Genomic DNA, 12,816 nt, shown 5'->3' with positions numbered 1-12,816 from the left:
TATTGGAAATGTGTGTATACTGACAACTTACTCGCTAACAAGTTGTTGCATATACAGGTTTCAAAATGTTTTGAAAATAGATTCTCCATGCAAAAGTTGTAAGGAAAATAGAACTTGAAGAACTGAAATAGAAGCTATGTTAAGGTTTCAGAGTAAGAGACTTGTCTCTTAAGACTTAAACTGTTCATAAGGAAAAGGCAGCAGACATAATGTGAAGGTAGCAGTGGAATTTTAGTGTTTTCTTCAGTTTGTGGAATTGCATCTAAGGTTTTCTGGTATCTTGTGTGATCAAAGTGCACTGAACATCCAGAGTTGGACAAGGTAGCAAAGAATTTGTAGGATGAAAGGAACAGCATTTGAGAATGGCTTCATTTTAATGAACTGTTTGCACCTTTTGTTTAAAAATGGAAACAGACTTATTCTGAGTGCAAAGCTTATTTAAATGGTGTGGAAAGTGGAAGATAGAAATTTATATAGGTAGGAATGTTTGGGTTTTTTTTCCCAAGAGAGCTGTATTCTTTAATAATGTTAAAAAATGTTTTTATTTAAATGTTGAGGCAAACACCATTCCCTATTTAGAATCAGAAAATAAAAGCACAGTATGTGAAGACACAGTGATGCAGCTGAATTGCTCTTTTCTGATACTCACCAGAGGAATTTGGAGCTGCTGATTCTGTGGTCAAGATTGAGAGTCTGCAGTGCATAGCACCAAGCAGCTTAGCTTGAAGCTATTCTCCCTTAAGTAGGTGCTGCAACAATGTTAAAATCTACTTTGTAAAATTCCTTATTACACAAATCCTTCCTTTTTTTCCTTCTTCCCCACACTTGCTGATGCTTTTCATGTTTGATAGTCCTTGATTTGCTCCTGTTCTGAACTCTCCCACTCCTTCCACAGGCTGGTTTGTCTTTTTCATCTGCTTAGGAAATGCAGCTCTCACTCCTTCAGAAAAACCCTCTGGCCACTAATGCTGGCGGAGGAGGACGAGAGAAGCTTAAATGTAACTCCCACTTCAGTCTTCATGCAGGAGAGCATTGAAAAGAGATTTCTTTCTTGTTCTGTGGAAGTAGGTTACTAATAGCAAAGTCACTTAATACTTTTTGTTTCCATTTAAGAGTGGAAGCATTTTTTTGGTTTTATTTCTTTCTCCTAGAGTATTTTTTATCATGCAGCTATTTGGTGACAGTTGTGTCAAGGATATGCCAGTAGTTTATTCAGCAGAGCAGCAGGTGCCTCATTGAGAAGAGCTGAGAAGAGTGGTGACATTGCTTTGCAAAGCTGTCTGCACGCTCACAACTTCCGTACTCTGCACTGGACAGCCTTGGTATTGAAGGGAGGGCTTGCTGCAGTCATTGCTAATCAGATTCAAAAGCTTCTGTATATTTAGTGTGATTTTTCCATACCCGTCACTGGGCATGTTTTGTTACTTTTGACTGCCTGACTTGTAGGAAAACAAAACAAAAAACTTCTGTTTGAGGCAGCGCACAAAAGTTTACAAGGTTTTTCATTTGATAACCAAAAGTAGCTTTTCTTCTTTTATAGGTTTTCTCCTTTTGTTATTCATTATGTCCTACTTTACATTCATACTGGGAAAATAGAGTTAAGATGATGGAAACTACTGTAGAGGACAAATGGCAGACTAGGCTTCAGCACCCCTGACAAAAGTGCAGTGCTTTCAGTTGCAGAAGATAACACCTCATTAGTACCAGGTACTCCAGAAGCACTTGTTCTGGGCCAAGGTTTCTTAGCATTCAGAATTTCAAAAAAAGAAAGTCAGTACCTATCCATCACCTGATCCCAAATGGAAAATTCTTAGAGAATAGGGGTGTCTGAAAACAGATCTGCTGAGCAAAACATTCAGAAAATCCCAATACACGTTAGGGCGAAGATGGACAAAGTAGATTTCAAACCTAAATCTGTTGGAATCAGAAATTCATTTGCACTCTGCACCTGAAAGTTAGTGGGGTACTTTTGTTTTGCGGCTGGTGTCGGCATTTTTTCAGTAAGTATGGTATATGCTAATTGTTACCTGCAGTGTATAAACATCTTTGAAGATGAAATATACAAAATGAATGTGATACTTGTATTTGTTAGGAAGCAGTCTGTGCCAACAAACCTGAAACAGACTCCCAGGTCTACTAGGTATGGATAAAAAAATAGCTTGCTCTTGGAAAATCACTGTCTAGTCAACAGAATATGATGAAATGAATTTTCAAGATTGAGGATTTTTTTTTTTTCTGAAATTATTTGATGCTGAAGAGAACAGCCTTAAAATTCTCTTTGATTTCTGTGAGGAAACAGGGAATGCAGTTTCTGTAGTTTATTTAAATTAACTTTTGAGTCTGAATAAAGGTGTTGGGGTTTTTTGTTTTGTTTTGGGTTTTTTCCTTTCAGAGAGGAAACTGCAGTCATATTCAGAAGTGGAAATTACCAGTATGGTTTTTTTAACTTTAGATCTGCTCCTTTTACCACATGAATTTTCTGTGTTAGGGGGCAGCCCTTGGCAATGCTGCACATGATAGGTTGTGATTCCTATGGTGGTATAACAGTGCTCAGGATGCAGTTGAGCCAAAATACTTACTTTCTTAATCACAGAAGTTCTTATGGCTTTTTTTTACAATTGTTGGTGACTTTTCTTGTATTGTAGTCTTCTAATTTGAGCAAGGTTTTGTTTAATTTCTGTTGGTATTGTGGTGGTTCAGCTTTGCCCAAATAGAATTCTTTAGCAGAAGAATCCTGCTTCAATCTTTAGTATGATTTTTAATCAGAATAAATTTTTTTCTCCAATGTTACTTGGATTTTTACATTAACTTTTTAAAAGGTAGTTTTGAAGATCTCCTTGACAGTCATTTTTCATTGTAAGGTAAAAGTGAGGACTGATAGCTGACAGATACAAAAAGACATTAGGAACCCTGCTGTCTGGCTGTCATGGTAGAGTATCACCAGAGCTGGTGTTACAAGAGATCTAATTTCCTCCATAATAGTGGTCGGGTAGCTACATCCATGAACAGACAACAATTCTATGAACAATCCATTGCAGGTTTCGTACTGTTCTCCATCATTAGTCATGACAGTGTGGGTTGGGGTTTTTTTGTTTTGTTTTGTTAAATTTTGCACCTGATTTCCATCCTGCTTAATAAATCTCCTGTCTCTGGTAGTTTTCCCCAATGATAAAACTAGCTCTAGAGGTCTTGATTGATCTCAGTTGCCTTCCTTGTGGCTTCTAGACATCACTCAAACCAACAGCCCGATTTGTTAGCTTACACCAGCCGCAAAATGATTCCAGTTCTGATGAAAAACAGTATTACTGTTACTTTTGGGTAGTTCGATGCTGTGTCAGTGCTGAGGAATTCCAGAAGGCCATCACGTAACTAAGTGGGCAGAAAGGCGGTAGACTAATGTCAGCATAGGTAAACATAGGTTTTTAAACATAAGTTTTTTTCCAGTAAGGAAAAAATTATACTAAACCATGCTTGTGTGATGCTGAACTCGGAACTGAGGGCTGCAACTTGGAAAAGAGGCCTTGTGGTTGTCATCAACAGTTCTCCAGAATCATTGTCTGCAATGTGGAGCAGTAGCAGCCAAAAAAAAAGCCAGAAAGCCACGGGCAGTGCCTTTTGGCATCATCAGAAAAAGGTACTGAGGAAAAGAAGAAGGTGTCATTTTGTTGGTATTTAAAACACTGGTGTGCCCCCCACATTTTGAGCACTGGGCGCATTTTTTGTGTCCACATCTTAAGAAGGTACAGTTAGTACCCTTAGTTTAGGAAGGGTACAGAGAAGGGCAGCCCTCAGTCCTGGGGGATGGTATCTCTGCCTTGTGTGGAGTTGGAGTTGTGTCGTTTAAAAGGCTTGTTTTAGAAGATGAGAGACTGAGAGGGGCAATATGATCAACATTTACAAAATCATAAAGTTGGTGGGTAAGGTGAATGCAAAACTCTTGTTGATGGAAACCCTGCAGTACCAGAATTACAGGACACTTGATGAAACTGGTTGGGAATCAGTTTAAGACAGATTAAAGAAAGTATTTGTTTACATAGCAGGTAGTGAATTTATGCAACTTGCAGCCAGAGGATGTTTTGGAAACAGGCTGTGTAGGCAGGTTCAAAACAGGGTTAGGAGAGTTCATGGTCAGCAGATAGAGTGTGAGGGGAATGGACTACAGAATGTGGTTTATGGGTTCTCTTTAAATAGCACGTTTTCTGCCCTTTTGGAATCACATTGTGGATTAGATGAACAATCAGTCTGATCCAGCTGGGCATTTCTTATATTCTTGATCTCTCAGGCTTAGTGAGATCTTTTTGTCATTCACTCCAAATTATTTTCTCATTAATGGCAGGGTTAGATGTGAGGCATGAAGCTTCTCTCTTTTTTTCATGTTAAGTAAACTGCACCTCCAAAGGAGACTTTTGATCTACTTGCTTAAAATTCATCGGTACTGCAAGCTGAGATGGCTGTTGCTTCATAGTAAGCTGGAAAAAATTTTGTTCTTTCTAGCCAGGAAAAAAATACTGGGAAGTCCATCTGGGAATGTGATTCATCTGGGTCACGCTCATAATTTTCCTTTCAGATTACAAGGAGAGGTTTGGGATAGTGCTCAACTACTAGTGATAAGATTCTATTTAGACCTTGCTGTCTTCAGTTTGTGGTGGTAAGCCGGTACACTGCTGTTTATGCAACAAGGCTCCAAACACAATTTTTATCACTTCATCAGTGTGACATATTCATTGGTATTTGGTTATGTCCCAGTGTGCTTTGAGAAATGTAAGTTCTTCATCCCCTGCCTCATCTCAAAGTTACCAATGCTGCATATTGATGCAAATAAGTGGGTGGACCTTGCTTGGAGCGAGAGTAAAACCCACAGCTAGAAGGCATTGAATAAGTATATTACACTATTTTCAAGTAAATTGTTTTTTTTTTAAAATCCTCACAAAGTTAACTTCAGTATAGCAGTGGCTTGTAGGGTGGTAACCACTGGTAACTGGAAGACAGTGAGCCTAGTGCTGTTAGTGGTTTTCTTTGTTATATTTTTAGAATTAATTTGGGTGGAAATCATCTAAAAGACAGATTAATAAAGACGACTTGGAGTTTTTGCATAATTTTAAGACTGTGGAGAGACTGTAAGGCTGAAAAATAGCAATTTGAACAAATGCTAAAAATGGTATAATAAGAAAAATAGAAAAAATGGTAAGGGCATTCCTTTCAGAAGTGGTGGGGTTTTGTTTTATTTTTAACTTCAGTTTCTTACAACAGAGAAATAAATGCCCCATTTTTAATGTAATGTTCTACAGTGTATTTTATCCTGCAGGAAAACCTCATTAATGAAAAGAGCTAGGTTATATCTAAACCTGGACACAGTTGAGCTTCATCATAGTCTAGTGTCAGGCAGCTCTAGAATCTGTCACTAAGAAGGCTATGCTAGCAATAGTTATTATTTATGTGGATATATCCATCTGAATTTTTCTTGCTGGGACATAGCTGTCTTGGAGGAACACTGAGTATGAGCCCTGTGAGACCTTGTCCTGCTTTCTTCCTGCCTTCCCTGTCCCCTCTTTCTCTTTCCATAACTCTGCAGTAAAATCTGATAGCTCAAAGTGTAAATGAATCCTAAGTTATAGGAAAGTCTTTCCTTGAAAAACCATAAATCTCAGCAATACATTTCTTAGAATACAGAAGAAGAGCCTCTGTTTGGGGAAGGAGGTAGGCTTGGGTTGATTTTCTTTTTTTTTTTAATAATTAATAGATGTGTGTAAAGTAAAGCTTGCTCAATAACTTCAGAACCATCCAATCAATAAAAAGCTCCAGCTTTTCTTCTTTGGTCAAGAGAATACTTTCTTATTAAATTATGAAATACTTACATCAAAAATGTCAGTATTTACTATTCTGTGAACAGTCTTTAATATTTACTGCTTGAGCCAGCTCTGTACCTTTTTGTTCATTTTTGAGAGTGTCTAGTGTTTCCACCCAATGCGATGAAAATACTCTTAAATGTATTTAATGATCAAAATAATATTTTAATTTGCATTAAACAATTTTTATGAGGTGATCTAAAGGTCATTCTTGCTGGGTAGAAAAAAAAGCACTAGAGGAATACAGAGTGGTTGGTAACATGGTGAGCACTGGCACTGGAGACCTGAGCTTAGAAGTCTTAGGGTCTTGGTTGGTTTGGTTCCAGTCATGGCATGCAACAGGGAAAAACAAATGTATCTAGAAGACCTCCTCTGCTTTTTGCCCCCTTCTTGGATGCTCCTGCCTGAGCGACTCTGGAGAAATTGACTTTCCCCACTCTCTTACAATATTATTGCTCTAGTGTTGGGGAAGGAGGATGATGGTGATGTAGATTGTTTTGTTACTCCTTTTTGAGAACTAGAAATTATCAACTGTAAAGAGTGAGGGAATGGGGGGGAGGAATTAACCTGTTTGTTTTCTTATGGAAGGCCCCAGTATAAAGCTCCTTAGATTGCTTTGCTGGTCCATTTGTAGCCCTGCCACTCCTTGGAATGTAGGGACAGGGTCCTGGTGACGGCTGACCAACCTGTGAGGGTAACGTGGAGCCCACCTCTGTAGCACAGGGAAGTGTGCAGAGGCCCACCTGATCCTGTGTATTGCATACAAGTACTCGGGGATAAGTGTCAACACCTTTTGATTAAGGGAAGCCAAAAGTAGGTGTCTGAGTATGCTGAGAGAGTGTTTAACAAATGCAGTGTGAGAAGAGGTGCAAGATGCTGAGATTGTCTCTGTGGCTAAGTAAAGCTGTAAACTGCATACCAGCAGTGGTGAAATCAGTGCTCTCAATATCCATTCAAGTGGCCTTGCTACTTAAAGCATAGGTATTACTCTTCTGCAGATGGATGCTTACAGATAGTATTACCGCCTCATCACTACTGAAGGAAGAGAGCTAGAGCTCACAGCCTAGAAAACTAGCAACTTCGTTCAGTTTTTCTGTTTCTATGGAAGTTGGGGTTTTTTCCAACTATATTTGTAGAGCAGAAACTGAAATCCAGTCCAACTTTCTAATATATATGTATTCCCATTGGCAGCTGGATTTGAAGCTTTGCTTGGTTATTTAGCTTTGAGAAGTTGGCAAAAACTATCTGAAATACTCTTCTCTAATGATGAGGTAACTGACTGTAACGTAGCATGTCGGGAAGGCTTCTTGGGCAGCTGCATCCTACGAGCAGCTACAGGCATAGGAGAGGCAGTGGAAAAGATGGAGCTCCAAACCAGCCAGAAAGAGGGGACAGACAGATCTACGATCCCCAGCTACTGCTGCAGACTGCACTGTGTTACCATGAACGGAAAAGATGCAGCTTGGTTGTATCAAATGTAGAAGGAACCTGTTAGAAAGGGAGAAAACCATGTGATAAGCTGTCATATAAACTGTGTTCTGAGTTCTGACCAGTGTGGGGATGGCAGCCTATCTGTTGCATTTGAGGTTAGAATGGAGGAATTATTTTAAGAAAAAGATGAAGTGCTGAAAGCTACAAGCCAGTATCTGCAAGCTGGATCACTGTCTGCTCCCAGTTGCATGTTACTGGTGGTGCAGAATGTCAGACCTACAGAACGTCAGGTATTCCCATGGCAGCTTTGCTAATCCAGCTGCTGCAGTTAGGAGTGACTGGAGCCCAGTTACATGCGGAGATTACTGAAGCTACTAGCTAAAGTCTTGCCATTGATATTTTGCACAGTCAGGTTCTCATCCCTGAAGCTCTGTGAGCAGAAAATTCCTTCTGTTACTCGTGGAGAAATATGTGAAGTATCCACATAATCTCTTCAGCCTCTCTGTTCCCACAAATCACAGGGTGCTTTGACGGGCATGGTTGTCCTTTCCTGGGTGTACTGCAATAACATATTCTTTATGAGAAGGCTGATGTCTTGTTGAATAGTTTCAGAGTTAACTTTAACACCTCCTTGGAAATTATCTCAAACTGTGAGATTTGTGGCTTTTTATACTTAGCTGAAGTTGTCTGCTATACTTGGCATTTAGGCTAGTTATAGAAGGGTTGCTGGCTCCCCATGAAATGCACTTGTATTTCATGTTACTTAAAAGCATGCATCTGTCTTTTTGTCATCTCAAGATCTGCTTTGCAGGGTAAGATTTATTGGCATAAGTCTTTAATTTACTTCCTTTATTTCCTTGAGTAAGAATGAGATCAGGCTCCCACTGCATCTTCTTACTTGGCTACACGCTTGTCTTGACACCCCCCACCCCCGATGGTGCTCAGCTTGGCTTCTAACTTTAGTTTCACATAACCAGCCAGCAGTGAAACCTAGAGGTATTGGTTTTCATCGAAGCTCTGCTGAAAGAGACACACACAGCTGTGCTGCAGAGTACTTACACCCTTACGCTGTGCTGTGGCGGCGTGTTGACTTGATGTAGTCTTTCCCCCAACATATCGTATCTTCTAATTATAGAAGAAAGCAATGTAATTATATAGTTGCTTGACTTTGACTTTTTAAGAAGAATGAAAATATCTGTATGGCTGTGATGTTTTATATTGATAGTTGTTTTCAATGCCTTGTTAGGGCCTTTGGGTGATATGGAAAGAAAAATTAAGTTGAATTTCTTCAAAATACTCTCTGAATGATGTGAAAACAAAATACAATGAAAGTCAGAAGTTTCTGTTGGGTTTTTTTTTCCCCAATAAATGTTTTTTATTAAACTGCAGTCCAGTTGCACTATCAAGGTTAGTTGTAGTCTTTCCAAAAAAAGATACACCTAGAATGATGGTTCCCAGCTGATGGGCAGGGACATGCAAAAGAGCCAGCAGGCTGTTAGATATGCTTTGATATATGAAGTAATTAAAGCTGTCTCTCTGAATTGTTGCGTTCAGTTTATAAGCACGCTTATGGAGGGATATTGGCAAATGCGTGTAGGTATATCATGAAACAGTTAATGGATGGATGGATGGATGGAGAAGAATGCTGGGAAAAAGCATTGCTCAGGAAAGTTAAGATAGGTGGGTGTCAGGTACTTAACTGGTGTGAATCTTATTTGATGCTTTGTTTCGCAGTGATGTGAACTCATGTTGCTCCTTCTTAGTATAACTTAGAGCTCTTCGTGCGAATGTTTGCATGTTTGTGGTAACTAGAAAATTTGCACCATAATGATCATAATAGTGACATGTATGATATTCTTGCTTGTTCTTTATTGCACACGGTTACTATAAATATCTTGCTGTACGTGAAACAGAACTGATACCATCTTTTCACTTTTTTAAAAAAAACCTCCCTCATTTGATGATTATTCACTGTATTAGAAAACCCAATGCTGAGGGTTTCTAATATTAATGTAATTCTTGCTTTGGAAGAGCTATCTGGCTCAGTTACACTCTGTTCATATGATTTTGTTCAGTTGCAGTGTAGAAATAATTGTTAGTGCATACCAAAACATATAGGAGGTGCAGCAAGGTTTCTGAATTTGATTTGCTACAGCTGCTGTGCAGTGGTTAATCTGTCCGGATGTTTGCCAGCTGCTGAAGTGTACACATGCGCACAGGCACCCCAGTTTAACTTGGTGTTGTAGCCTAGGGTTTAGTGCTTGTCTTGTGGTTTGAACCCAAGTGTCTGCTTTTTCCAGAAGAAAGGTATACATGAAATGATGGAAGAAAAATGTCAAGTTAAGCACTTATTAGAGTTGTTGTTCTGTGCTGTGAATAGAATGTGTTTAGTAATGGCCTTTCAAAATGATAATCGGAATTTTTCACAAATGATATTATAATTAAAAACTAAGTAATCCATTCCAGTATTTTTGACTTCCCACCACCCAACTGATAAGTTTAAAAATAAAGTAGCTGCTGCACAAGGAGCTGCACATTGTGAAGCAGGGAGTACAGTTAGTTTCCTGAGCTGGAAAGGAGCCAAATCCACAGAAGGTGAAGAGGGGCTGGCGGGGCCTCTCTGCTGTAACTTAATCCGAAGAACAGATAAATTCTTTTCAAAGTCAAAGCAAGTAATGAGTTCCCTCCCGGTATACCAGTGTTATACCGATTCATAAATTGCTGCTGTTTTCATGTCTTTACAGCCTGTAGTAAGATGGAGGGGCTTGAGGTTTTTTATGTGTGTAGACACTAGAGTATTTTTTTGTACTTTTTTTTTTTATATTGGTATATATGGGTACTAACACTTTATTTGATCTTCACAGAAACGATCACCACCAACTGCAAAGAATGGTTTAAAACTATAGGAAGGCCAAATATTGCTTGTTAACATAGTTTGATTTTAGTATTGTGTATACCAGGGCCTCTTTTAACCTTTTTTTTCTGATAAAGGTTAAAATCACAGAAAGTAAAAGTCAAGTTATTTTATCACAGGAGACCTGAGCCTCTATAGAAGCTATCTTCTTATCAAGTTAAAATGAAAAATATACCAAGTAATTAAAATCAACAAAACTACTAGAAATATTGTTTACAAGTGAGTTGTCAACTCAGTCAGTTGCCAGCAGTGGCTTCTTTTGTAAGGCGGTAGCCGAGATATCATTTGGCAACTACAGGTAATTTTGGGATACATGGGAGAGAAAATCATTGATTCCTGTTGACTTCAGGTAGGTTTGCAGGCGGTGAATTGATATTATTTATGAAATGTCTGAAATCCCAGCTGCAAGTTCTGTGTGGTTATGAGAGTCTGCAGACATACAGAAGATTGTATCTGTGGGTTTGTAACCATGTCTGTTTTCCCCTCTTGTGGAAACCTAGCTTCTTGCCTAACCTAGCTGCTTTTGGATACTTCTGTAGTTCAGGTTACAGAATTCTATTTGAACACTGTTTTGTGGCAGACGAAGGCAAAAGGTAAAACAGCTTAAAGTACTTAATATATTTTGAAGCAGTGTTGATCACACAAAGACTGTCCCTCACCTGTTAAGTGATTTAGTGTTTCTGTTCTGTCTCTCAAAAGGTTAGCCTGTAAGCCTCTTCAGGACAAGAATGACGAGAGCTTTGAAAGCTTCTGGATCATCTGTTTTGAGTGCATTATTTCTACGATTGATAAATCTGTGCACATACTTTTTACCTGTAGTTGGTACTGCCATAGAAGATGGCACGTACTGTAGACATTGGAAGGAAATGCTGAAATAAATCTTGTTTTGTGCTAACCTATCTCAACAAAGTACGAGTGCTTGGATATGTTGTGTGTGTGTATGTGTACATATATCAGTCTGCGTGTGTGTGTACCTATGTTTGTATAGAGGGAGGGGGAGAGAGATGAAAACTATTTTGTGGCAAATGAAGGCAAAAAGTGGGCAAGCTCACATAAAAACACACAGGTATGAATTAACTGCAATATCAAGGTTGCTTGAGTGGTGGTATGGGTAATCTGTGCAGTAGAGTGAAGCATGCCTTTTTCTCCCTGCTACCTGACAGCAGGAACCTTTCAGGTTGCTATACCCTTTGAAGTACCCTGTCTACTCAGACTGCAGACTGAATTTGCATAATGTTGCAGGAAATGCAGTATTTTAAAACTACTGTTGTTTTGTCCTTCATTGGGGTACAACATGTTTTGATTTGTATGGAGAATATTTTAAAGACTGGCTGCTTTAGAAATATAAACAAATGCAAAAGGAAAGTGCAGCTGTTTTCTATTACTACTTAATATTATGCTCATCTGTGGCCTCTAAGTAATGGGTACTTGTTTACGTATTACAGAATATGGATTATAATTTTATAAACATATTGTTTATAGTTGCATAATGGTGTCCTAAATAAAAGAAAGAAAAGCGATACTGGCTTATAGAAATACTTGCACTAAGACAGTCATTGAAGTCAGAAGATGCAGCTGGTATACAAAAGATGGGAGCGGGAGGAGTCTGTGCTTTATGGACTGCCCTTCCCATAGCTCAGGTGCTGGCTCTCTTTATGCTCAAATCTGTTAATACTAATGACTTTTGCTTACTAAATTTAGGGTTTGTTGTAAATGAAGATTGCCACATTGTTTTACTGTAACTGAATCTGATTTGTAAACCCTTAAGTGAAGGGGAAAGTCTTTAAACCTTTTAAAGCAAAATGTCAGTAGACATCTGTGTTCTTCCCTGGTTTAATCACTAATCTAAATTGCAACTGTGGAATGTTTCCAAAGCTCTGTTCTCCTTTCTTATATTTCTGTTAATTTTGTGATCTCACTTTCAATGAATCATGGCTTTTGGTGAAGTGGGTTAATATTTTCTGTATTTCATATACAACATATAATGGAAGTGGCTGGTTCAACATTTAAAATATACAGCTTTGAAATCTTACATATGTCTGAATATATTATTACTTTTTGTTGTCATAAGATTGCTCTGACTGAAAGAACAGTGCAGAAAAATTTGGTTGTTTACTCCTCTCTTGAATGTTTAAGCTGAGAAATAATACGGCAGCAGCAAGGAGGCATCTGAGCACAGAAAAGGAAATAAGACTATGGAAGCATGTGTGAACGTATTCTTAAGCCCATCTGGAAGACACTTGACAAATAAAAATAGTAGCAAAAGAGAGGATTTTGTGGATTTTTTTAATAAAAAGCTGTGTTTACAGTTATGCAAAGATTGTGCTAGCAAAAATCTGATTGTCTAAGATGAGCTAAGCTTTAAAATAATCATTATGTTGTGCCCTATAAAGAAATTTAGGGTATTTTAGCCGAGTTGCTTTTTCTTCTGAAAATGTATATTACAAGAAGATTTTCACTTTAAAAGTCATGTGAATATCTGTATTGTCTATATACTAAATGGTAAAATAGCAGAACATCTAATTTGCTCATATTTTTGACAACTTTCAGTGCTTAAGGCTGAAATTTCCCATGCTTCTTACCAGTACCCTGTGGTCAAAATTCATTGGAAAGCTTTTTCTAAAA

General features: G+C 38.4%; 1 protein-coding gene across 2 annotated transcripts in view; it reads left to right on the top strand.

Moving 5' to 3' along the window:
• The window catches only part of IRS1 (insulin receptor substrate 1), a 56,810-nt gene that overhangs the window by 29,367 nt on the left and 14,627 nt on the right, over positions 1-12,816 (top strand). The window contains exon 2 of one of the 2 annotated variants that reach the window (XM_074833720.1): positions 10,891-12,222. The exons of the other annotated variant lie outside the window; for it this stretch is intronic. The gene's annotated coding sequence lies outside the window, so the exon portion shown is untranslated. Of the gene's footprint in view, positions 1-10,890; positions 12,223-12,816 lie in introns of those variants that run through there. 2 annotated transcript variants of the gene reach the window in all.

Source organism: Strix aluco, chromosome 9 (assembly GCF_031877795.1).
Source record: "Strix aluco isolate bStrAlu1 chromosome 9, bStrAlu1.hap1, whole genome shotgun sequence".
NCBI lineage: Eukaryota > Metazoa > Chordata > Aves > Strigiformes > Strigidae > Strix > Strix aluco.
The sequence above is the reverse complement of the archived record's forward strand: the minus strand, read 5'-3'. Positions and strand labels throughout refer to the sequence as shown.